Source organism: Schistocerca piceifrons, chromosome 4 (genome assembly GCF_021461385.2).
Source record: "Schistocerca piceifrons isolate TAMUIC-IGC-003096 chromosome 4, iqSchPice1.1, whole genome shotgun sequence".
NCBI lineage: Eukaryota > Metazoa > Arthropoda > Insecta > Orthoptera > Acrididae > Schistocerca > Schistocerca piceifrons.
This window is the reverse complement of record NC_060141.1, coordinates 616,197,608-616,222,927: the sequence shown is the minus strand read 5'-3', so window position 1 is coordinate 616,222,927 and position 25,320 is coordinate 616,197,608. Positions and strand designations below refer to the sequence as shown.

Here is a 25,320-nt window from a genome sequence, read left to right as displayed (position 1 = left end):
ATCGACTACCTGTCACTGTGGAATGTGACATTAAATGTAGAGGTCATCACCTTCAGACAGCTGTCAGGAGACGTTCCTCAATGCTGTAGACTTTTCCTGTTTCCGTATGCTGTGCTGCCCGTCACAATTTTTGTTTTGTTTTTACCAATAAGAAAACAGTACCTCCTTTTTTTTTTAGGTCCCCAGCCCTGCGCGCATTGTGAGCTGCTCCTTCGATGGATGGTCAACACTGGAACACTGATCATGTACGTGTGTGTAATATGAGAAGGCATTGCTGTTGACTTCTTCGAGACAGAACACCACGATATCTGTCACTGCAACACAAGAATCATATATTGCGAGTGATAGCCTACTGGATATGGTCTTCTTTTCTGTACAGCAGACAAAACTTGGTCGATGTCAGCATGCTGACAGTATTTGGTTTTCGATATATCCGTAGAGAGACACTGTATAATGCTATAGGATGACATTAGGAGGTTCTATTACAAGGAGTGGTATGACACGTTAAAGTTTCGAGGCAGGTAGTTCGTAATGTTTTTTACCCACTCTGGATGTTACAGAATATCGAAGAGGAATACTCTCAAAAATAATAAATGACTATATCGATGGTGATCTGTATCAGTATTTCATATGACTGAAATGAATGTAATGCCCTCATGCGGGACAATTTACAGTTTGAACACAAGGAATTCTCTCAAATTATACCGATCTTGTTTATGAAACTAATAGAAATGGACTGTATCTATTCTTGTGGAACCATGACTCTTTAATTATCGTCACGATTGTATGTTTAAAAATATCTGTTACCACAGGTCATGGGTTTTTTCATTCTTCGTGACTGCTAATTATAAAGTTGCCACCGCTTGAATTATGGCTTGTGGTGGAACCTAAAAATGATTTTTTCCGACACGTGAGTAGATTGCGTGAAACAGACTGTTCCGTGATGACCAAATTGCTTACGAAATTACACCACCAGAATCCGATATTGTGAATAAAAAAACTTTACCCACATACAGTTCTGCAGATGCGAATTTTTGGGGGACGAATATGTTCGATTTTGGCATACAGACAGTATTTGTTTTCGATATATCAGAGTAGAGATTCAGCAAAATCTTATAGGGATCTCTGCTACGTGGTGTTAGTTCTAGGTTCCACTACAAGGAATGGTATGGCTGCTCAAAGTTTAGCTGTAAATAGCTCATAGTATTTCTTACTGACTGGATGTTACAAATAAACGTGGAGGAATGCTCTAGAACGTGTCTGCATTAGTCTGCATTTGTCTGTACCAGTTTATAGTCAAGTTTCAGTCTGCGCCTAATAAGATAATCTTATTCCTGTACATAACCATGAAGAGAAATGTATAGACACTTTGTCAAGTATCAGAGATATGTGAGAATAAGATTAATGTACCAAGATCAAAGGAACTTCAGATTGTCAGTTGTAAACAGCATCCAGAATCAAGTTACGTAATATCTGCGTTTTTTGTTATTTTAATAAATGTGTGTGAAAATTAATCAAGCTCTGTTTAAAGTTGGTCACCGTCAATCTGCTACTCTAAGCGTGCAAGTGGCATTTCAATCGTCTGACCTAACGGCAGAAGATAAACACGCCACAATAAGACCACGAGACATATTGCTGACACTCGCCTACTTCGTTAGAGCGACAAGTCAAATAATCTGATGATGTGTGTACCGAAGGTCTTACAGTATGCACACCACACTTTCCTTTCATGCCAAGTGCTCTGAACGACGTATGAGTGTGTTGGTATGGGTGAAATTATGAAGATGTCCCACCCCCAGCAGGTATTAGTATGTAGATTGGAAGGAGGCAACTCTCTATGTACTTTTATGATAGTTTTGCTCTTTCATCCTTCCATAAAAAATACTTTGAACGACGTATCAGTGCAAGGGGTGTGGTGCAGTACTGTAAATGAATGAATTGAGAGCGAAAACTTAGGCAGTGAATCTCAGGAGAGCACACACAAAGCGATTCCAACCAGTCTATAGCATTCTAATTACATAATTAGAACATGTAGTAATACTTGCTCTAACAGCTGAGATTTTTTCCTCAGTGGGGAGGCTGTAGAACAGTTTCGAGTGGTATTGATGCCCAAGACACACACACGAGATCTGCAAAATGCGAGAGCAGGCCCAGAGAAAGTGATGATGGGGGGGGGGGGGGGGGGAGAGTAGTGTGTGGTGGTTGTAGAATGGTTTGAACTCACTCTGGTAGCCGTATTGTGAACTAGGGCAGCCATTCTTCTAACTTCAAGTAAAGATAGACACACACGATCTGAAAAAAGTGGGGACAGGAAGTGGCAAAAGTGGAGACAGGGATTGGCGGAATGTGGGACAGTTTACAAGAACTCTTTGGTGTCTGTAGTGCGAACTAGGACAGTCAATTTTCAAACTTTGAGGAGATTGTATATACACAGACTTGACCTGAAAAAGTGATGGTGGCAGAACGTGGGGGCTGGAGATGGTGTAAAGTAGAGGCAAGGGGTAGTGGAGTGTGGAGGACAGTCCAGCAGTCAGCTTCCAGCAAAAAACAATAATGAATAAACTACACTTATCTAAACGTCCTTTCTGGCAGCTGGGCAGAGACTGACCATTCCTCGCCATTTCCAGATGTTGTGTGGTCTGGATGATGTCAAGGGAGTGGGGGGAGGGGTGGGTGGAGTTTGATTAGTGGATGTAGCCCAACTGACCTACTTTCCCACCAGAGTTTGAATTTCATACCATGACGCCAGTATGACATATCCATATTTATGGCCGTCGTCTTTGATCTGCCACCTTGAATAAATTTTTCAACAATGCAAAGTGTCTCAAATACTGCCTAGCCCCACTACTCGAGTGAAGTGAGAGAATGTGTGAATCATTAAATTCCATACAAAATTGCAACCTGTCAACAAAAGTACCTGTCTTAATAGGAAAAGACAACATCAGAAACATACGCTTTTCGAGGTTGAAATATGTGTTTACATTCTCTTCCTGTCAGTGAAGTAAGCTTCGATTATACAGATACTTGGAAATGTTTCTCCATGAATACGTTGTAGCTTAGATACCTAAATCAGCGAGATTCAGCTGTGTCTACATTTTTTCCCAGATCATTCATGGATTTCGATAATTTGCTAATGCTTGGAAGGTAAAAATACAATAAATATTTCATTAATTAAGTGAAAAAGTAATTTGCTTTCTCATCACTTGAAACGATAGTGTGGCTCAAGCTGTCAAAAGGTAACAACTAACAGCTTTCATAGCAGAGAATGTTGTGACTGTATGTATTACACCTAACCTGGCCAAACAATGTCCTGCGAGGGCATGGGCTCCAGCTGCGCTCCTGTATAGTGCTAAGAGTGCAGTGGCTAGTGGGACTGAAAGGCGAGAAGGAACAAGAAAAGCAAGGCTGTGGGCCATACACTATGAGGCAGCCAGCTTCTCACAGTTTTTCAACAATACCAATTGTGTTAAATTAGGTTTAAGTTCTGCATTATACATTCCACCTGCTCAAAAAAGGAAAAGTGGAGAAGCCACCTCATCCAGTGCTGAAAGAGAATTGCTTTACTTTTTATATAGTTTGAAGGGCATGGAAAGTGCTTAATATGCCATCACACTATTATGAGCTGGAATATCATTCATTGGAATGTGGTTACAACAGCAGCCACAAAGACAATATGATGCACTTCTCTTCTGATGAACGAGAGTGAATGCTGGCTCTTCAGGTGACCATTAGGGAAAACATTGAGTTAAGGGAAAAATTCTATGTGGTCGACATCACCAATTATTTTATTTCATCAAATCTTTTAATGCAAGGGAAGAATGTTTGGTGACTGAAACGGTGGACAAGATTAATGCAATAAAACAAAAATAAATACTATGGAAAATTCAGCTTCAAGTTCATGATATGGAACATATACCAGAACACAAGGCAGTCATTTCTGTATCAGATATATCTGGCTATGTTTTATTAATTGAGACATTTTAACATGAATTCTCAAAGATTTCGATTTAAATGTCAGCGCATTCTCACTTGTGGTTGCTAGTATACTTCCTCATTACCTCCAACTTGTCCTAATACACTTACAGTGTAACACACAGCTCAATGACCTGTTTGTCCAATCCAGAAATTTACAAGAATCTTATAAAATGCTGCCATAAAAGACATATCGTCAACTATTCAGACAAGTCCAATCTTTGGTTCAACAAGTGTGTGTGAACCAACTCGTTGGTGTGAACAGATTTTCTTCTGTTATGAAATTGAGAAAGTCCCACCAGTGTTCGGAATTACCAGATTTTAATCTGCATGACACCAGTGTTTGTATCATGAGCTGTAGTTCCAGATGTATCACATAGTCTGAAATCAAACTGTACATAAATTTATAAACATCACAACTTAATGTTAAATATCTGTATGTATAGCTGTTTGTGGTTCTGTTCACTGCATCAGCATTGTGTAATGTACTTATTGAATTAAGCAGGAAGTCATTGCTTTGGCGGAAAACTGAAAAGGTGAAAATAAGCACTACAGATAGCGATGAAATCCCCATAGAAGAATGTGCTGGAGTATTTGGCTTTTAGAAATAGTCGCACTGTGCTGCAACAACGTCTTCCTGCCACTTACGTCTTCGAGTGTTTCTGGCCCCTGATTTATTACTGCGCGAAACCTATTTTCGGATCCAACATTAATGGGTTTCGTCTTCCTTGTATTTAATTCTTGTCACAACTCCACTATGACATTAATACCCACCCGTACGATTTCAGTTGACGCCTTATTGAAAGCTGTGGAGCTACGTAGAATTTGTGGCGCCATGTTTGAACGATATCTCACGGTGCCACTATTCACTAAGGAATGACAGAAGTTATACTTAGTTATATGTGCGATCCCGGCTTAAACCCGGCTCCTGTTGCTTACGGACGTGGTTTATGAATAAATACTTTGGCGGTTGATTGTGATCTTTGGCACACTAAAATTTTGCGTTCTGTCAGCGACAAAGTTTGAATGTTGATTTTGAATTGACAGTGTGATGGATGAGTTGTCAAAGTTCATCCTCGAGCAGAAAAATTTGATATATGAAGAAAAGAAGAAATTGAACCTGATACCAATTGCCAGCCCACGTAGCGCCATCTCCAGTGATGATGCCAAAGTGAGTTACGAGGTTGACAACTATTGCGGCTAGGTCTTCGTATTTGCATTGTATTGAATCCGTTGTTTATATACAACAAAGGCTGAAATGCAGAAACAGCCAGAGTGTAAGTGGAGCAGTGATGTATTTGATGTGTCAGCTTTCATAATTCGTCAGAGAAGTTTGATTTATGAAGAAAAGAAGAAATTGTGGATGGTAGAGAGTGAGAATCGCACAGCGCTACATAATTTAAGAATTCGCCACCCCGAATCTTAAAGGTGCTTACATTTCTAATTACATTTGGTATCTGTACCATATATATTATAGGGAATGGCTGCATAACGTGACAGAAACTAAATATTATGTACATGCCTGAGCCCGACCGTAAACCTAGCGAATGCCTTTTATTACGACAATATATAGAATGTAAAGCACTGTTGATATTTATTCTATTACGCATACGGTGTTTTTATATTTAATTTTATCAATCTGGGCATACGTTAAAGCAAATGTACACATGCTGTTGGGAACACACAGATTCGTCGTGTTTTATGTACTTCACCAAAGAAACTTCTGCAAGAAGTGGACTTCGTTTTTATTTATTTACGACGTGTTCGTTGTATTTCTGATTTACTGATATGGAATATTTTGTGCAAATGAGTATCAGGCTTAAAAATAGTAGCCTATAAGAAAATATGTCTTGTATAAGCCCAGGCGAAGAAATGCCCAATTTCTTACAAAGCAAGGTTTCCATATTTGTCACTAAGCCGTTGTCTTCCTGATTCTGACATGAGAGAGAATGTACAATACTCATGCGCATCACAAATTCTTATATTTCGTTTATTTTGAATAGGTGTCAGTTTCTTAACCGATGTAACATGGTGAGTTACGAAAGCGCTGAAAGAATAAAACATCTATCATCGTGAGTAGTGTAAGGGACTTCTTGGTTTAAGGGATTCTCTGATATAATAGACCCCTTTTCATTGTGGATAATCGTATACATTGTCCAGCTGTACCTTGGTTGATGACAGAGGTGAACCAGAAAACTGCACAAGATTGTTGCTGATCAATGTCTTAGAGTACACGAGATGTCTTGAAATACAAAAATTCTTTTGTCCTATTGGTAGGCCATCATTAAGAAAGCACTACATATCTGTAGATAATAAACTAATCAATGGGGATTTGGCACAATCTGTCAGGAAAATTTGCGAGTAAATGCTATTGGCACTTAGGATTCAACAGATGGCTGGGTAAATTATTTCACTAAACACTTGGTGTAGGCTCAAATTCAGGCATGGTTAATAACTTGCACCCATGCCTGCAATTTAAGGGAGGGTTTACTTTGCCACATCATGGTCACATTTGTCCTTTCCATAATCAGAGGGCACTGGATGGATACTTTCTCTGCTGTGACGTTACTACCTACCCTGTCTCCTAGCACTCGTGCTGCTCGGACTAACCATCACATAAAAAGGCATTATACAACTACTGCTACTCAACTCCATGCCTAAAGATGGTGGCCTGCTGCCTCATAGAAATTTATTATTAAAGTTTTTACATCGAGGGCCCATTACACATTATGCCTCAGGAGCTAATAACCAGTGAATTACTTTGGTAAATCCTTAAACATACATATTGTGATGTTAAACATAGTAATTGAGAAAGAACATAACTAAGATCCATACAAATTTATGGGGCTCCAGGTTTTTTAAGGGTCGTATTTGGTACACCTACGTGTCTTAACAATAAAACTGCCAAATATTGCTGTCTTAAGTCTAACCATTTTTAGAAATTCAGTTTTGAAGGCCCTTCATTAGCTGGGCACCAATTTCCTTATTTTGAGAGAGCTACTACTTAGTAATGAGTTGATCTGCAGACCTCATTTTTTTATTCATGAAGTACATAGACCAGTAAGTGGAAATTATGTCTAAAAAGTGAGATACACTATTTAGATTGATTGTGAAAAATGTTGAAGCATGCACTGTTTTCACACTCTTCTTGAAATTCATGATGTTTAAAAATATCATAATTTTATTCAAGGAGACATTACACACTTAAGCTAGTGAAGTGTAGGCTAAGTCTTTAGTCATAGTATTAGGTAAAAATAATGGTGAAAAGCTTATGGGATTGAAATTAATAGTTCTTATCTTCACTTAAAGATGACTCCATTGGAAAAAAATCAAATTTGGTGAATCTTGAAGTTGTGGAGTGATACGTAGACAATTGAATCTAAACTTCATTTTTTCTTAAATGTTTACATACCTGATGGCAATCTTATGTGCAAAGAGCAATATTCTAACTCAATTTCTTCATTGACATAGAATAAAATTGAAAAGCCCCTTACACTTACCATCCACATTCGGCACTGCAGGTGATTGGTAATTTAAACCATGTATATTCTTTGAAAAAGTGTTCCTGAAATACGTTTGTTGTGGACCCTGTAGGTCAGAACTGAAACAGGTGGGACATAAAAGCAGTTAAGGTATGATTCATGCAAAGAACAGTTTCATAAACAAATCCAAATATAAAGTACGAAAGTGTACTTTTAAAACTTTTCTTTATTTTATTCTTAGAATCCATATCAAATCAGGCATTTCAGATGCCTGATTCTATCATAACTCGGGCCGGGTATGTCAGATGACCATTTAATCTTTTTGTAAAATTTTAAGTTAACAGCCCAAAACAAAGAAGAGTTTTAAAAATAAAATTTCAAATAATGGAAATATCATGATGGGATAGCAAAAATATGAAAAGGATACATTGCCTTCTTTACATTTGATGCTGGTTATCAATTAGGCATTTTCAGCTTTTTTTCTTATTTTATTGAACGGTTTCATAATTGATCAGCAGATAGTGCTGAAACTTGTTTTCAAATGGTTTTTGTATTTTCCAACAAAATGGAGAAATGTAGTATTGGTTTGTAGAATAGTAGTATGTAATACTAAAAACAGAAATTGTATGAAGCTGCATGTGAGATTGTTTGTGCAAGACTCAGTATTAGAGGTGGGCATAAAATTATAATTGGAGCCTTCCACTGCCCACAAGGCTCATATCCTGATGTAACACAAAACTTTGGAGAAAACCTCAGTTCACTTGTAAGTAATTCTCCAGTCATACTGTAATCATTGGTGGAAACTTTAATCCTCCAAGATTTAATTATAATAATTGCAGTTAGTGGTAGGCGTGATAAGACATCGTTTCTCAAAAAACTGCCTAGAACAGACAGTCAGGAACTTCATTCATGCTGGAAACATATAGAATCTAATAGCAACAAATACACCTGACATTTTTGAGGATGTCCACATCAAAACTGGTATCAGTGACCATGATATGGTTGTAGCAACGAAGGACAACTAAAACAAGCAGGAAGATGTATATGTTCATTGAACTAGATAAAAAATCAGTAGTGTGTAACTTAAAACTTCCAGTATGTAAAGGAACTCTGGCCCAAGTTTAAAAGAATAGTTACCCATACTCCGGATTGGTGGGGACCTCCATGATATACAGTCACTGTAAATAAACTTCTGAAGGAACAGAGATTACTGCATAATATGTGTGAAACAAAGTGTAAGGCTATAGATAGAGATCTTGAATGAAATGCATTTGGCTGTCATGAGAGAAAGGTGCAATGACTTCTGTAGCAGGATACTGTCAAGTGATCTTTCTCAGAACCCAAAGAAATTCTGGTTGTATGTAAATGCTGTTAGTGGCACCAAAGTTAGTGTTCAGTCCCTAGTGAATGAGACAGGAACTGAAATTGAGAGCTCCATGTGTTGATGAAATCCCTGTCATATTCTATAGTGAATTTGCGGCTGTGTTAGCCAGTCTTCTAATTATAAGCTATTGTATATCCCTTGAACGAAAAACCGCACCTAGTTTTTGGAAAACTGCCTACAAGAAGGGTAGTAGAAGTGATCCACAAAACTACCGTCCAGTACCCTTGACACACATGTGTTGTAGAATCTTAGAACATATTCGTTGCTCAAACATAATGAGGTATCTTGAAAAGAATGACCTCAGTGCCAACCTGCATGGATTCGAAAACATTGATCACGTGAAACCCAGTGCACACTTTTCTCACATGACATACTGAAAGCTTTGAATCAAGGCAACCAGGTAGATGCAGTGTTTCTTGATTTCTGAAAAGCATTTGATTTGGTACCGCATCTACGCTTATTGTCAAAAGTGCGATCATAAGGGGTATCAAGTTAATTTTGTGACTGGATTGAGGACTTTTTGGTAGGGATGAAACGGCATGTTCTCTTGGGTGGAGAGTTATCGTCAGATGTAAAAGTAACTTCAGGTGTGCCCGAGGGAAGTATGTTGGTACCGTTGCTGTTCATGTTGTATGTTAATTATCTTGCAGATAATATTAATAGTAAAATTAGGCTTTTTGCAGAGCATGCAATTATCTATAATGAAGTACTATCTGAGAGAAGCTGCATAAATATTCAGTCAGATCTTGATAAGGTTTCAACATGATGCAGGGATTGGCAACTTGCTCTAAATGTTCAGAAATGTAAAATTTTGCACTTTACAAAACAAAACGAAAACATAGTATTGTATGACTATAATACCACTGAGAATAATCAATGAGTCACTGTAGAAGTTGGCCAACTTGTACAAACACCTGGGTGTATCATTTGTAGAGATATGAAATGGAATGTTCACATAGGTTCAGTTGTGGGTAAAGCAGGTGTCAGACTTCAGTTTATTGGTAGAATGCTGGGAAGTGCAATTACTCTGCAAAAGAGATTGCTTACAAATCACTCAAGCAATCAGTTCTAGAATATTGCTCAAGTGTGTGGGACCCATACCAGATAGGACAAAAGTTTGGGATATTGGACGTATACAGAGAAGGGCAGCACGAATGGCCACAGGTTTGTATGATTTGTGGGAGAGTGTCACAGACATACTGAAGGAACTTAACTGGAAGACTCTTGAAGATTGGCATAAACTAGCCCAAGAAAGTCTGTTAACGAAGTTTCAAGAACCAACTTTAAATGTTGACTCTAGGAATATACTAAAATCCACTATGTATCGCTCACATAGGGACCATCAGGATAAGATTAGAGTAATTACTGCATGCACAGAGCCATTCAACCAATCATTTTCTTCCCACACTCCATACATGAATGTAAAAGGAAGAAATCCTAATAACTGTTACAATGGGATGTACCATTTGCCATGCACCTCATGGTGTTTTGCAGAGTATAGATGTAGTGTGTGTGTGTGTGTGTGTGTGTGTGTGTGTGTGTGTGTGTGTGTGTCCCCAATATCCTGGGAAGGATACTGTACAAAAATCCATAGGACAAAAATTTAGATGGATCTGAAAGATGATGATATTCTAGCCGAGATGGTTTATAATATGCAGCAGCACCAATAAATGGCAAAATTACACTCTTCAAACAATGGAAAGTCCGAGATGAAAAGTAACACTATGCTGCTCACCATACAGCGGAGATGCCGAGTCGCAGATAGGCCCAACAAAAAGACACTCACACTTAAAGCTTTCAGCGATTAAGGCCTTCGTCAACAATACACGCACACAAACACAACTCACACACGACTGCAGTCTCAGGTTACTGAAACCTCATGACAAGCTTCAGCACCAGTGCATGATGGGAGTGACAAATTGGTGGGGGGAGGGGGGGTTAGGAGGAGGCTGGGGCGAGGAAGAGGAGGGATGGTATGGTGGGGGTGATGGACTGTGAAGTGATGCAGGTTGGACAGAGCGCTAGGGAGGGGTGAGGGGGGGGGGGGGAAGTAGTGGAAAAGGAGAGAAAAAGTCTGGGTGTGGTGGTGGAATGATGGCTGTGTAGTGCTGGAATGGGAACAGGGAAAGGGCTGGATGGGTGAGAACAGTGGCTAACAAAGGTTGAGGTCAGGAGGATTACAGGAATGTAGGATGTATTGCAGGGAAAGTTCCCACCTGCGCAATTCAGAAAAGCTGGTGTTGATGGGAAGTATCTATGTGGTGCAGACTGTGAAGCAGTCATTGAAATGAAGGATATCATGTTTGGATGCGTGTTCAGCAATAGGGTGGTCCACTTGCTTCTTGGCCACAGTTTTCGGTGGCCATTCATGCAGACAGATAGCTTGTTTGTTGTCATGCCTACAGAGGATTCAGCGCAAGGTTGCAGCTTAGCTTGTAGACCACATGACTGGTTTCACATTTAGCCCTGACTTTGGTGGGATAGGTGATATCAGTGACCGGACTGGAGTAGGTGGTGGTGGGAGGATGTATGGGACATGTCTTGCATCTAGGTCTATTACAGGGATATGAGCCATGAGGAAAGGGCTTGGGAGTAGAGGTTGTGCAGGGATGAATGAGTACATTGTGTAGGTTCGGTGGATGGTGGAATACCGCTGTGGGAAGGGTGGAAAGAATAGCGGGCAGGATATTTCTCATTTTAGGGCACAACGAGAGGTAATCAAAACTCTGGCAGAGAATGTAATTCAGTTGCTCCAGTCCTTGGTGGTACTGAGTTATGAGGGGGACTGCTCCCCTGTGACCATATGGTGAAACTTTGGGAGGTGGTTGGTGACTGGAAAGATAAGGCACAAGATATTTGTTTTTGCACAAGGTTGGGAGGATAATCACGGTCTATAAAGGCTTCAGTGAGACCCTTGGTATATTTGGAAAGGGACTGCTCGTCACTGCAAATGTAACGACCGTGGGTGGTTAGGCTGTATGGAAGGGACTTCATGGTATGGAACAGGTGGCAGCTGTCAACGTGGAGGTATTGCTGGTGGTTCGTAGGTTTGATATGGACGGAGGTACTGATATAGCCATCTTTGAGGTGGAGGTAAACATCTAGAAAGGTGGCATGTTGGGTTGAGTAGTGTCAGGTGAAGCAAATGGGGGAGAAATTGTTGAGGTTCTGGAGGAATGTGGATAGGGTGTCCTCACTGTCAATCCAGATAGCAAAGATGTCATCAATGAACCTGAACCAGGTGAGGGGTTTAGGATTCTGGGTGTATTGGAAGGATTCCTCCAGATGGCCCATGCGTAGGTTGGCATAAGATGGTGCCATGCGGGTGCCCATAGCCGTACCATGGATTTGTTTGTAGGTAATGCCTTCAAAGGGGAAGCAATTGTGGGAGAGGACATAGTTGGTCATGGCGACTAGGAAGGAGGTTGTTGGTTTGGAATCCTTCGGGCATTGAGAAGCTAGTGTTCAATAGCGGTAAGGCCATGGGCATTAGGAATGTTAGTGTACAGGGAGGTGGCGTCTACAGTGATGAGCAGTGCACCGTGTGATAAAGGGACGGGGACTGTAGAGTCAGTGGAGGAAATGGTTGGTATCTTTTATATAGGAGATAGGTTTCGGGTAATAGATTGAAGGTGTTGGTCTATGAGAGCAGAGATTCTCTCAGTGTTGGCACAGTAACCGGTCACAATGAAGTATTCTGGGTTTATAGACTTTAGGAAGCATGTAAAAGGTAGGAGTGCGGAGAGTGGTAGGGGCGAGTAGAGAGAGAGAGAGAGAGAGAGAGAGAGACTGACTCCGGGTGGAGGTTATGTGATACGAGCCTATGGATTTTATAGTGACAGGAGATCCTACTGGATTACTGGAATGGGGTCGCTGTGGCCAGGTCTGTAGCTGGAAATGTCTGACAAGTGGTGGAGCCTTTGTCTGCTGGTAGGACTATAAGGTTGGGGTCAGTTTTTAGATGGTGGACTGCGGTTCTTTCTGTGAATTTAAGGTTAGTTTGCATGTTGAGGGATTTGGGGAATGATTGTGAGGCAAGGTTTGAGGTTGATAAATTCTGGAAAGTTAACGGGGTGATTTGGGGGCAGTGGGGGTGGATCACAGTTGGTTGGAGGATTGTACTGAGTTAGGCAAGGTTCAGTATTGGTCTTTAGTTGAGTCTGGTAGGGTTGGTGGCAAAAAAGTGCTACCATTGTAGGGACTGGGAGAAGAAGAGAAGGTCGTTCACAAGTCCTGCATGATTGAATTTGAGAGTGAGGCAAAAGATTTGGCCTCTGGAAAGGACTGACATTTCTGTGGGGTTAAAGGTTCTTTCTGGAGGAAAGGTTCATTATTGTGTTGTGGGTCTGTTTATGTTCTGGATTCTGTGAGGTAGTGGGAGGGAGTTTTGGAGGTCGGGGTGAGTGTAGTAGGTCTACGAGGCAGGGTTTGTCAGCTATGGGGGGATGTGAGGGAGGTTTGGTGGTGCTGTAGAGATGGTGGACAGTGGTACTCCAAAGTGGGTGTAGGAAGTTAGAAGGGTAGGGAGCCTTTTGAGGTGGCATTGTGCATGTTGCTCACGTTCCTGCAGGGCAAGAGTTCCAGTAATTTGGGATTACATAACAGTAGAATTTTGCAGATGGAGAGAAGGTACGCAAGGAGATTTGGGCTTGGTTAACATGGTTTTGCAGGACTATGTTGGTGAGGGCTAAGGATTGGCAGAAACTGAACAGGTGTGGGTCATCGTGGAAGGTGGGGTGGCAGCCAGAGATGGGCAATTTGATGGTAAGCCCAGTAGGGGGGATTCCTTGAGCCAAGCAACAATGCAGGAACAGTATGTGGGACAGAGATCTGGCTAGGGATAAGGAAAATTTTCTGTATTGATGCAGATTGAAGGAGCAAGGATCCATGGTGATGGAAATATGCGAAAAATTACATAAATAATGTAGAATTACCTTGCACATACAAGAGCGCGAAGTGAACTGCCTCCGACCAGGACACATACAGTATATATACAGCTACACAACATTCGAGTACAATGATTCTAGATATTTGTGGATACTTCTAGAATGTACTCGAACCGAATATTTAGCACACTGGACTCGCATTCGGGAGGACAACAGTTCAATCCCATGTCCAGCCATCCTGATTTAGGTTTTCCGTGATTTCCCTAAATCGCTCCAGGCAAATGCTGGGATGGTTCCTTTGAAAGGGCACGGCCGACTTCCTTCTCCGTCCTCCCTAATCTGGTGAGACGGATGACCTCGCTGTTTGGTCTCTTCCCTCAAACAATCCAATCCAATCGAACCGAATATAGAAATTAAAATTGTACAGTCCAGGTGAGTTTTGAACTCTCACGCAGTTCTACTCAGCTTCTCCTGTGACATTGATTCCTTCTTAAGAGAACAGCATCTCGGTGTTATGGCATCCTAGTCCAGGAACGAGTCATCGGTCTGGCATACTCCGACTCATGATGACAGTCTCGCCCTGGCGGTGATCTTCTTAGAACTTCCTTTGCTACTACGCTCTTCGTTACCTTTCCGCTTGTTGCCTGTCGCTGGAGCTTCGAATTTACCCTGGTTGCAGGATCCTTATAGGGCTTCATTCGAAGGATGTGGACCTTATCTCTGACCTTTTGCCATCTTGTATCAGGGTCGAAATCTTCAACTTAATAAGTAACATCAGACAATTGTCTTAAACCTTATAAGGTACGAAGTAGTGCCTGAGGAGTTTCTCAGAGAGACCAACCTTCTGAACAAGATTGAAGATCCAGACGCGGCCACCAGGCTGGTAGGCAACAGGGCGGTGGCTCGCGTCATACCTTCAGCAATAGTTTTCTTGAGCCTGCAACGTGTGGAATCAAGCTAAGTGTCGAGCTTCCTCAGCTCTTATTAACACCTGGCCAATGTAGTTGTCGCCCACATCATCAGGATGTAACGGAAACACAGTGTCCATCATCGTAGTTGCCTCATGCCCATGCACCAGTAAAAATGGCATAAATCCTGTGGTGTCTTGTTTGGTGGTGTTTTAGGCAAATGCCATGAAAGGTAGCATCTCGTCGCAGTTGCTCTGCTCAACATTGACAAACATTGATAGCATGTCGGCCAAGGTCTTATTAAGGCGTTCAGTAAGCCCGTTAGTTTGTGGATGGTAGGCAGTCGTCATGTGATGAGTAATGTTGCACCAACTGTTTATCTCGGTCACAAGATTCAATTGAAAAACTTTCCCTCGATCCGTAATTAATGAACTTGGGGCACCGTGTTTTAATACAATGTCTTCCACTATGAATTTGGCTACCTCGGATACTTCGGCTGTAATGGCTTAGTGTGTCAGATAATCAATGCAAACAATAATCCATCTATTGCCACTAGCAGACATTGGAAATCGTCCCAAGAGGTCAATCCCAACACGCTGGAAAGGCGTTTTGGCTGGTGGAGTTGGTATGAGTCGGCCAAGTGGCTTCTGAGGAACTGCCTTTCTCCTCTGGCACTCTCTACAGTGCGACACACAGTGACAGACACTCCTAAATAAACCTGTCCAGAAAAAGCTCTTGCGGATTCTATCGTATGTCTTAATAAATCCTAAATGTCTGGCTTCAGGTGTCTCATGGAATTTCTGTAGAACATCTAAGTGTGTGTGTTTAGGAATCACTGGTAGCCACCTCTTTCCAAACAGATCATAGTTTTTCTTGGAAAGTAATCCATTAACCATCTTAAACTGTCCTTTCACATCCTCCGACCGATTTAAGGCAAGCATAGTTTGAGATATCTTGGCGTCCTTGTGCTCAGCAGAGAGATCCTGGAGTGCAGCGAGACAGTCCCTATCTTCATCAAAGTCTTGATGGTCTTCCACAGGGTTTCTTGAGAGGCAATCGGCATCTTGGTGTTTTCTTCCACTTTTGTGTATTATGGTAATGTCATATTCTTGAAGACTTAGTGCCCACCTGGCGAGTCGTCCTGTTGGATCCTTAAGACCTGTCAACCGACAAAGTGAATGATGGTCTGTAACAACTGTGAATGGCCTTCCATAGAGATAATGTCGAAATTTGCACATGGCCCAGATCATAGCAAGACATTCTCTTTCTGTAGTTGAGTAGTTTCTCTCGGCCTTTGTAAGTGTCCTAGAAGCATAGGCTATAACCTTGTCTTTTCCAATCGAAATTTGCACCAGAACAGCACCAATCCCATACCTGCTGGCATCCTCTCATCTTACAGACGAAGTACAGTGTCAGTTGTCAGAGCTTTTTGCAGCACATCGAAAGGATCTTGTTGAGCACCACCCCAGATAAATTTAGCATCAGCTTTTAGCAACTCTTGGAGTGGCTTGGATTTGATACAAATGTCTTTGATAAAATGACGATAATAAGAACAAAATCTGAGGAAGCTTCTCACATCTCTAATACTTTTAGGAATAGGAAATTCCATTATAGGTCTCACCTTTTCTGGGTCTGGCCGCACACCTTCATTTGACACAAGGTGTCCAAGTATTTTGATTTCTTTTGCTCCAGAGAGACACTTTCTTGGATTAAGTTTCAGTCCTCTTTGTTGGAGACACACAGTAACGGCCCCGTCTTTTTATATGTTCATTAAATGTCTGTCAGAACACTATAATGTATAATAATAACAAAGACATAACATCCACTTCAGGAGGCTTAAAAGATTATCGATCATCCGTTCAAAAGTTGCTGGTGCATTACACAAACCAGACGGCATTACCTTAAACTCATACAGGCCCTTAGGGATGATGAATGCAGTTTTCTCATGATCAGCCCCATCTACGTCGATTTGCCAGTATCCCTAGTACATGTCCATGGTTGAGAAAAACTTAGCCCTCTTCAGACAGTCTAGTGTATTGTCAATTCATATAAGAGGGTAAGTGTCCTTTTTAGTTATCTTATTAAGCTTCCTTTAATCAACACAAAAGTGCCAACTGCCATCCTTCTTCCTGACAAGGACCACTGGTGATGACCATGGATCTGCGAAGGCTGAATGATGTCATTCTTCATCATTTTTTCTACCTTGTCACGAATTATATGACGTTCTGTTGCTGACGCATGGTATGCTCTCTGACTTATTGGTTGATGGTCTCCAGTGCTAATCCGGTGCTTCACTGTCAATTTGCTCTTCACCTGTGGATTGAGGCATTCAGAGAACTCTTGAAGAATGGCAAGTAGCTTCTTCTGTTGCTCCTTAGTGAAATCTGGTAATAGCCGAGCTAGAAGATCTTGTCTCGTAGTGGTAGTGCTAATTTTGCCCACAGACTTGGCATGGGAGGTTTCTATGATGCTCCGCTGTTTCTCAATTAATGGTTCAGCGTTTGCTACGCGCATGCATCTTGGAAGGATCTGCAGTTCTCGGCGACAGTGAACTATCCACAATTCCCCGAATCCATTCTTAAACGAGACGACGGAGACTGGTATGGCCAAGTTACTCTTCAGTGGTATGCTTCTCTAATATTCCACTACAAGATCCATGGGTTAATGCATGGCATGAAACGTGACGGTTACCTTTCTAATGCTGACTGCAGGAATGATCACTTTATCCAGCACACATAGTCTCCCCACACTCGGATGTGCATCTTCGTGTCCATAGTATCTCACCTCGTCTTGCATAATTTTCGAGCGACCACAATCTATAATTTCCTGAGAAGCTTTCAAAAAGTTCCATCCAAGAATGACGTCATGACTACATTCTTGTAAGACAATGAATTCTAAGGGCTATGTATGGCCACTTATACCGAAACGAATGGTACATCTTCCTGTAGGTTTTACACATTTCTCACTAGCCACGTTCAGCAGAGATGTTTTGTTGTCGAAGGATACGGTTTTCTGCAGATGTTACATAGTCCACAAGAGCTTGGGCTGGTCGGCCATCCATGAGGATATCGACGTAGTTTCCTATCATTTTTGTAGTGATCGACGGCGGAGGATTTTTCTCTTTGGTGGCCTCACCTCTAAGGAATGTCGCACCCTTTAGTTTTCCAGGTTGCGGCAGCTAGGTAATCGGCTGGAGCTTCGAAATAGCAATGGAGATCTTGATCGGCGTGTTGGGGAGCATCTTCTCCAGCGGCTAGCGTGCAGTGATGGTGACCTATGTTATCCTGCACCCATTCATCGTCGTCCCGGATTTGGCATCGGCTAAGACTGGTCTGCTGTCTTCTGGTGTGGGCATCATCAAATATCCACCGCCTTTCTCGACAATAGCACACCACTTGTCCCGGTCGTCCACAGTGGTAACATACTGGTTAGTTATCCTGGGTCCTCCAGACGTCAATCTTGGTGCTCAAACATGTTCCTCATGCAGCATTGTGGGAACGTAACTCCAGCTGGGTCTTGACTTTTTCACCGTTTTAAAGGGAAATGAAGGACGAGAGATTGGATTCAATGTCTGTTCCACTTCCTCCCTTATGACCTCTTGAAGCATCTCGGTTTTTTGCTCGCTGTGAATCCCTAGTGCCTTCTGAACTTCCTCTCTCATTATCTGACAAAGAACACTTGCGAAATCAGTTTCTTCCTTCATCACAGACATCAATACGATGTATGGGAGCTGTTCAAACTTCTTGGGTGTAATTCTTTTTCATACATTGTCTCGATATACTGTAACCATTCTATGAAGTCGTCTGCTGACGAAACCTCCTCAGGAGTAGGGCTTGATACATGTCCTCAGCAACACCTTTCATGAGATGTGCAACCTTATCTTCCTCCTTCATTCTAGGATCCTCTATTTTACACAGCTCCAAGACATCTTGAATGTAGGATACTGAAGTTTCTCCTGGATGCTGTGCCCTGCACATTCATTTATCTTAAGCCTTGCACTTCTGTTGTGTGTCGCTGAAATACTTGCGCAGTTCCGCCTGGGATACTTCCCAGCTTGTGAACTTCTCCTCGTCGTCCTCATACCATTGCTTGGCAGTGCCCTCCAAGTAGAAAAATATGTTAGCCAAACATAGGGTGTTATCCCATTTGTTAAATTTGGCTATACGCTCATGTACCTTCAGCCACTTGTTTGGATCTTGGCCATTGTCACCAGAGAACCTGGAAGGATGTCTCATTTGTGGCAGTTGCTATCATGTTAGTGTCCTCTTCTTCTTCTTGTTCTTCTTCTTCTGTCTCCGATAGATTGCGATCTGTTGAATATGGCTCAAACTCTGGTTTCTCGCCACGTAAACAGCGGCTCTGTCATGGCCTGATGGGAGCCACTGTGTCGTTGATAATGTGTGGTATCACAAGTTCCAATACTCGGCATCTTCACCAGAATAATGTCACATAGAGGAAAGTGTAAGTAGATGAATGACAAACACTAACTTCACATACAAGAGCGCAGAGCGAACTGCCTCCGGCCAGGAGACATACAGTATGTATACAGCTACACAACATTCCAGTACAATGATTCTGGACGTTTGTGGATACTTCTAGAATGTACTCGAACCGATTATAGAAATTAAAATTGTACAGTCCAGGTGGGTTTTGAACTCGCGGCCCTCCATGCAACAGTTTAGTATCAAAACCACTGCACCACGGTGCTACTCAGCTTCTTCTGTGACAGTATTATGAGCAGGAAAGTTGCTACTCATCATATAGTGGAGATGCTGTGTTGCAGATAGGCACAACAAAAAGACTCTCACAATTAAAGCTTTCGGCCATTAAGGCCTTCGTCGACAGTAGACACACACACACACACACACACACACACACACACACACACACACACACACACACACACACACACACACAGCATGGTGCGAGTGGTGGACAGTGAAGTGCTGCAGGTTAGACGGTGGGCAGGGGAAAGGTGGGGAGGGTGGGGGGAGTAGCGGAAAAGGAGAGAAAAGTTCAAGACTTTGCTGAAAATAATAGTTTCCTAATACAAGTTGGGAATCACTGGTATAATTCTCAGTCAACCGTGTATCCATTTGTAGTTTACTGCAAATGTGTACGATTCTGTAAAATCTCTGAATGTGTGCTGTGTGTCTTATCACATGCAGTACAATACCTCAGCTGTGTAAGTTTTCCTGAGACATTTTGTCAACAATCTCAAACAGCAGCCTGCAGATAGGCAGATTAAAAAAGTGGGTATTCTACATTGTAGGATACCACCTGTCTGCTTTGACCTATGACGTAATTGCACTGTGCCGCGATGTGTTGTGTGACGTCATTGAGATGCGACGTGTTTGTTTTGGAGTGGAAATGATACATTGTTGCAGAGAGTGCGGTGTGTGAAGAGGTGGCATGCTCTAGCAGTTTAATTGTGTGATTTGGGATGTTTTTGCAAGGCATGTTATTGTCTACATCTACATACATACTCTGCAAGCCACTGTACACTGTGTAGCGAAGGGTGCCCCGTACCATAAATGGTCATTTCCTTTCCTGTTCCACATGCAGATAGAGCGGGGGGAAAATGACTGTCTGTAGGCCTCCACATGAGCTATAATTTCTTGCATCTTGCTTTGTGCTCCCTAAGTATGTTGGCAGCAGTAGCATTGTTTTGCAGTCAGCTTCAAATGCTGGTTCTGCTAACCTCTAAATTGCTTCAGTGTCTTCTTTCAATCCAACCTGGTGCTGGTCCCAAACACTCTAGTAGTACTAAAAAATAGGTCACACTGGTGTCCTATATATAGTGTCATTTACAGATAAACCACACTTCCCTAAAATTGTCCCAATAATCCAAAGTCGACCATTTGCGTTTTGTACCGAAGTCCTCGCTTGCTCATTCCATTTCATATTGCTTCGTGATGGTACATTCTAATGCTTTGGACGATGATTGAAGTGTGAAGTAGATATACTAACTTCCACTCCTTTTAGGAGATGACTTACTTGTCCGCAGCTGATCTTCTTCGCTGGCTTCTGGAATCTCTTTAAATTTCTTTTCCGAAGAGTGATGCTAGGTACAGGAATATTTAAAATTCTTCCTCGACTTGTGAAATAAATAGATACTTGAAGGTTACTTTTCATCAACTAACGATATATTAAAACTTCATACAGAACAAACTTCTCCCTTCTCACATAAACATCTGACTGCTTGTAAGTCACTCATATCGCCTCACCTCAGAAACAAATCTAATTACATCCACAAAAGAGTTGGCGTAATAACCATAACTCTATATCACAGGATTCATGAAATATGCCTTGCCTCTAGCAAGGCTGGAATAAGAGTTTTTTAAGAGTTCTTTTTTCACTAACGGTAGCCATTGACACTATTATCACAGAGTTACATAAATACTCCATGGTCCCCTCGTATGCACTCACTAAACATCTGTGGATTGCCAGACAGGTACTTGTTGGTGCCGTTCGACCGCTGTGTCTACATTCTTCCTGTGACTGAATTTAAACCTGTACATACAGACATGTGATGTGCTGTAGGTAGGATTCCGCTTTCTCATACTCATATCTAAAATATCATGTGTTTGAGACGGTAGAAGGCTGAGTGGTTCTAGAATTTATGGAGAAATTCTCGAAACACTACATATCCCTCCCCTCAGATCGAACATGTGATATTTTATACATAATCATTATATAAATAATATCACAGGTAATAACATTTTCATATTTTAACAGTATAAATTTATTTTCTTTCAGTAACCATGAATAATCTTTTGCTTACTACTTTGCTATTCTCTCTCGTGCTACTTTAATACTAAGCCTTGATCATTCATTAGAGGTTTTAGTCAGCTCTTCACTAGTATTTAGGAATTGTGAAGGCTCCTCCTTTATTTCCAATCATAAATTCCAGGTGTTCATGACATTCTATTCTCATCTTTTGTACTACCTTTCCTTAGTATGTACTATTCTTACTATTTCTTGTAGCTTGGAGGAACTCTGGGCAAAATGAAAGTGTTCTTTTGATCCTCGCAAACTTTCATGAAACGTAATAGTGCTAGTTGTGCATAGAACTCAAACTTTCCAGAATAACCCCTATAAAATTTGTGGCTTCTGTCACGATACTGTCCCCTTCTCCTAGGAGCAGTACCTATACCTTGCTTGTGAGTTGACCTTATGAGAGCACATCCTCTTTCCATTCTGTAAGGTATGCCCCTAATAATACATTCCTGTTTTTTAGGCCACAGATCATCCTATCTCCATGTAGGTACACCTGCCCTATATACTTAGCAAATGCGAGGTATCTGAGTAGGCTTCACGGTTCATTACCCTAGAATACGTTTCTGTGTATACTATAATTAGGTATTCTGTGGTAACGATGCAAATCTATTTTACACTTCGCATTCACTTTTTAATTCATCACTCAATACCTAAAGTCCTCCTCTACTTCTCAAATTCTATACTCTCCGTAGATAATATGTCTACATACACTATATAAGTCCTATTTAAGGCACTTTATCCTTCATAAGTGCGATCACATCTGGACAGAGGGCACATTTCCCAGACGCTGGTGTGAAGCCACTGTCGTACCGAATCTAAGCTCGGTAAGGACAAACACCTTCCTTCTAGTTATTGCCCCATTTCTCTCACCATTTGTGTTTTCAAGGTGATGTAGTATGTGATTCATGCCCAGCTGGTATGGTAGCTCGAGTCACGCAGTTTACTTACCACTGCATATTGTGTATTTCGAGCACGCCATTCTGCACTTGACCATCTTGTCACTTTGTTGACCCATGTCCTGAATAGTTTACTGTGGATGCGCCAGACTGTTACCATGTTTTTTGATTTAGAGAAACCCTACAACACCTGCTGGAGGACTGGTATCCTCCGTACTGTCTATATGTGGGGCTTCAGAGGCCACATGTCCGGTTTCCTTCAGGAATTTTTTAAAGTCCAAGTTTTCAAGACACGTGTGGGTTCTGCCTTACAGGACACCATTATTCATATTATGGCCTGTCTGCCACTGGGCATGTCCAGCTCCCTTTTCGTTGACGATTGTGTTATCTATTGCAGTTCCTTGTGGACTTGTCTCCTTGAGCGGCATCTTTAGGGTCGTCTTGATCAGCTCTACTTATGGAGCATTGAAATGGCATTTGCTTTTTCACTGACAAAACCATTTTTGTGAATTTGAGGCAGTGCAATTGGTTTTTTCCACCATCTTTACATTTTGGGCTTGTTGCTCTTCCGTTCGTTGAAACTATGAAATTCCTGATGCTCATGCTCGATAGGAAACTTCCTTGGTAATCCCAGGTGTCTTACCTGGCCTCCCACAGTACGCGGTTCCTATGTGTCCTCAGGGTTACTTTTTGGGGAGTGGATAAGCCCCCCCTCCCCCCCCCCCAATTTTTACCAGTCCCTTTTCCATTCAAAACTAGACTGTGGGAATACAATCCACCATCGTGGCCAACAATAGTGCCTTTTATGATAGTCTGGTTCAGAGTCTGTATGCAAAAGCTGCAGAGCTACCACTGTCTTACCACCATGATTTTTTCCTCAGCAGATACGTATGGTGTTTGCCTACCGTGCCTGGCCACCCATCCTGTGCCTCCTCCTTTGATAACTGCTTTGATCGCAAGTGTGGAAAGTGCCCCTCTTCCCTGGAGGTTAACTGAAAGAGGGGGTGGAGGGGATTGACAGAGGAAGGAAACAGGAGGAGATAAATCGAGAGAGGAGAATGTGGAGATGGGCTGACAGAGGGGTTGGAGGAGGGGGAGAGAGAAAGATGATGATCAGAGAGACGGGGAGTAGGAGAAGTACAGAGAGATGGGGAGGAAGAGAGAGAAGATATGAGGAGGAGGTAGAGGGTGTGAGGCGGGATAGAGGGAGCAGAGGGAGGTGGTCTCAGAATGGTTGAGGAGATGGACAGAGAGAGGGTAAGGAGCAGATGGACAGAGAGATGGGGAGTAGCAGTTGGACAGAGTGTTGGACAGAGGACTATCGCTCCGGCAGCTTAACTTCATGGTACCTGCCACTTTCCCAATGGGTGTGTACTGTTCACCACGTTGGCTTCTATGTGTTTGACTATATAGTGAATCGTAGCTCCAGAATTATTGCGTATTCTAAAGTCGAAATTTGTATAAATTTATAAACATCGAATATAATGTTAAATGGCTGTACGAGGATGGTTTGAAAAGTTCTCAGAATCACCACGAGAGGTCAGCGCTAGGGCAACAAGTTGTTCACGTGATATTATTGGACTGTTGCTGTAAACACGTGCCACGTCAGTGCTCTTGGAAGAGTGTTGTGGCGGTGACATGGCTCTGTTGTTGTTCCCGCATAGTGATTTGTGAAAATGGAAAAAAATAGAGATTTGAGCAGTGATTAAGTACTTTGTAAAAAAGGTATGAAAGCAAAGTGCATGCACGCCAGTTTCCAGAATACACTGGGGGCTCTGCTCCTTCATATTCAGCTGTTGCCAAATGGATAAATGAATTTAAAGTTGGTCGGGAGAGCTTAGATGGTGATACGCGCAGTGGTCGGCCAAGATGTATCACTACTCCAGAAATCATTGCAAAAGTGCACAAAATGGTCATGGAGGATCGCTGATTGAAAGTGCGTGAAATTGCTTACGCTTGCCAGAGGTCATCTGAAAGGTATACCACATTTTAACTGAAGAATTAAAAATGGAAAAAAATATCTGCAAGATGGGTGCTGCGACTGTTGACACTGGATCAAAAACGTGCTGTCGCTATGGCAAAATTACAGGAACTAAGATATGAATTGTTGCTACTCATGTCTTATTCACCTGAAATGGCTCCATCAGACTTCCATCTCTTCCCAAAACTGAAAATTTTTCTTGGCGGACGAAGATTCACTTCAAATGAAGAATTGATAGCTGGAGTTGATGACTGTTTTGCAGGCCTGGAGGAAACTCACTTTCGAGGTGGGATCAAGGCATTGGAACATTGTTGGACCAAGTGTGTTAATCTACAAGGAGACTACATTGAAAAATAAAAAAAAGTTTCAGTGATGTAAGTACTGTTTTTCATTTCTGTTCTGAGAGCTTTTCAAACCACCCTTTTAGATTTTCTGAAGGATTCTGATAGGAAAAATGATGTGGAAACCTTATTTTGATCTTACAATAATGTTTTGTTTGGTGAAGCTCAAAGCAAGAAAATAACTGTCTATCCTGTAACAAATGCTCTCTCCGATCTTGATGCATAAATAGTTAGCATAAGTGAAATAGAGCCTTACAGTACACACACTCCTCACTGAAAATCAGTTAGAATAATTAATGACTCATGGAGAAAGGTTTTCAGAATAGTTTACTGGAGATGACTTGGATTGAAATTTATTATGAACCAAAAGCTAACATCAAATTTAGTCTATTTCATGATAAATTCACATCATTATTTGAAAATAGCTTTCCGCATAAGCTAATCAGAAAGGATATTAAACAGCCATGTAAAAAAACATGGATCAGTTGAAGGATTAGAGTATCTTGTAAAAGGAAAAGGGAAATGCATGTTGGCAGGAAAAAGTAGAGATCCTGCAGTTATTTGCACACTACAAAAACTACTTAAAATCACTAAGAAAGATTATTAAAAAAATCAAGGAACATGCACATAATGTCAGAAATAGTCTGAAGATACATGGAATGTAGTGAAACAACCAGCCACAGAACAGCA

At 41.6% G+C, this 25,320-nt stretch overlaps 1 protein-coding gene across 4 annotated transcripts in view; it reads left to right on the top strand.

The window, feature by feature from the left end:
* Positions 1 to 4,981: 4,981 nt before the first annotated feature.
* Positions 4,982 to 25,320, top strand: part of LOC124795299 — a 143,106-nt gene continuing 122,767 nt past the window's right edge. For 3 of the 4 annotated variants that reach the window (XM_047259259.1, XM_047259257.1, XM_047259256.1), the window contains exon 1: positions 4,982 to 5,143. The gene's annotated coding sequence lies outside the window, so the exon portion shown is untranslated. Of the gene's footprint in view, positions 5,401 to 25,320 lie in introns of all 4 variants that reach the window. The other variant, XM_047259258.1, reaches the window with a different exon arrangement.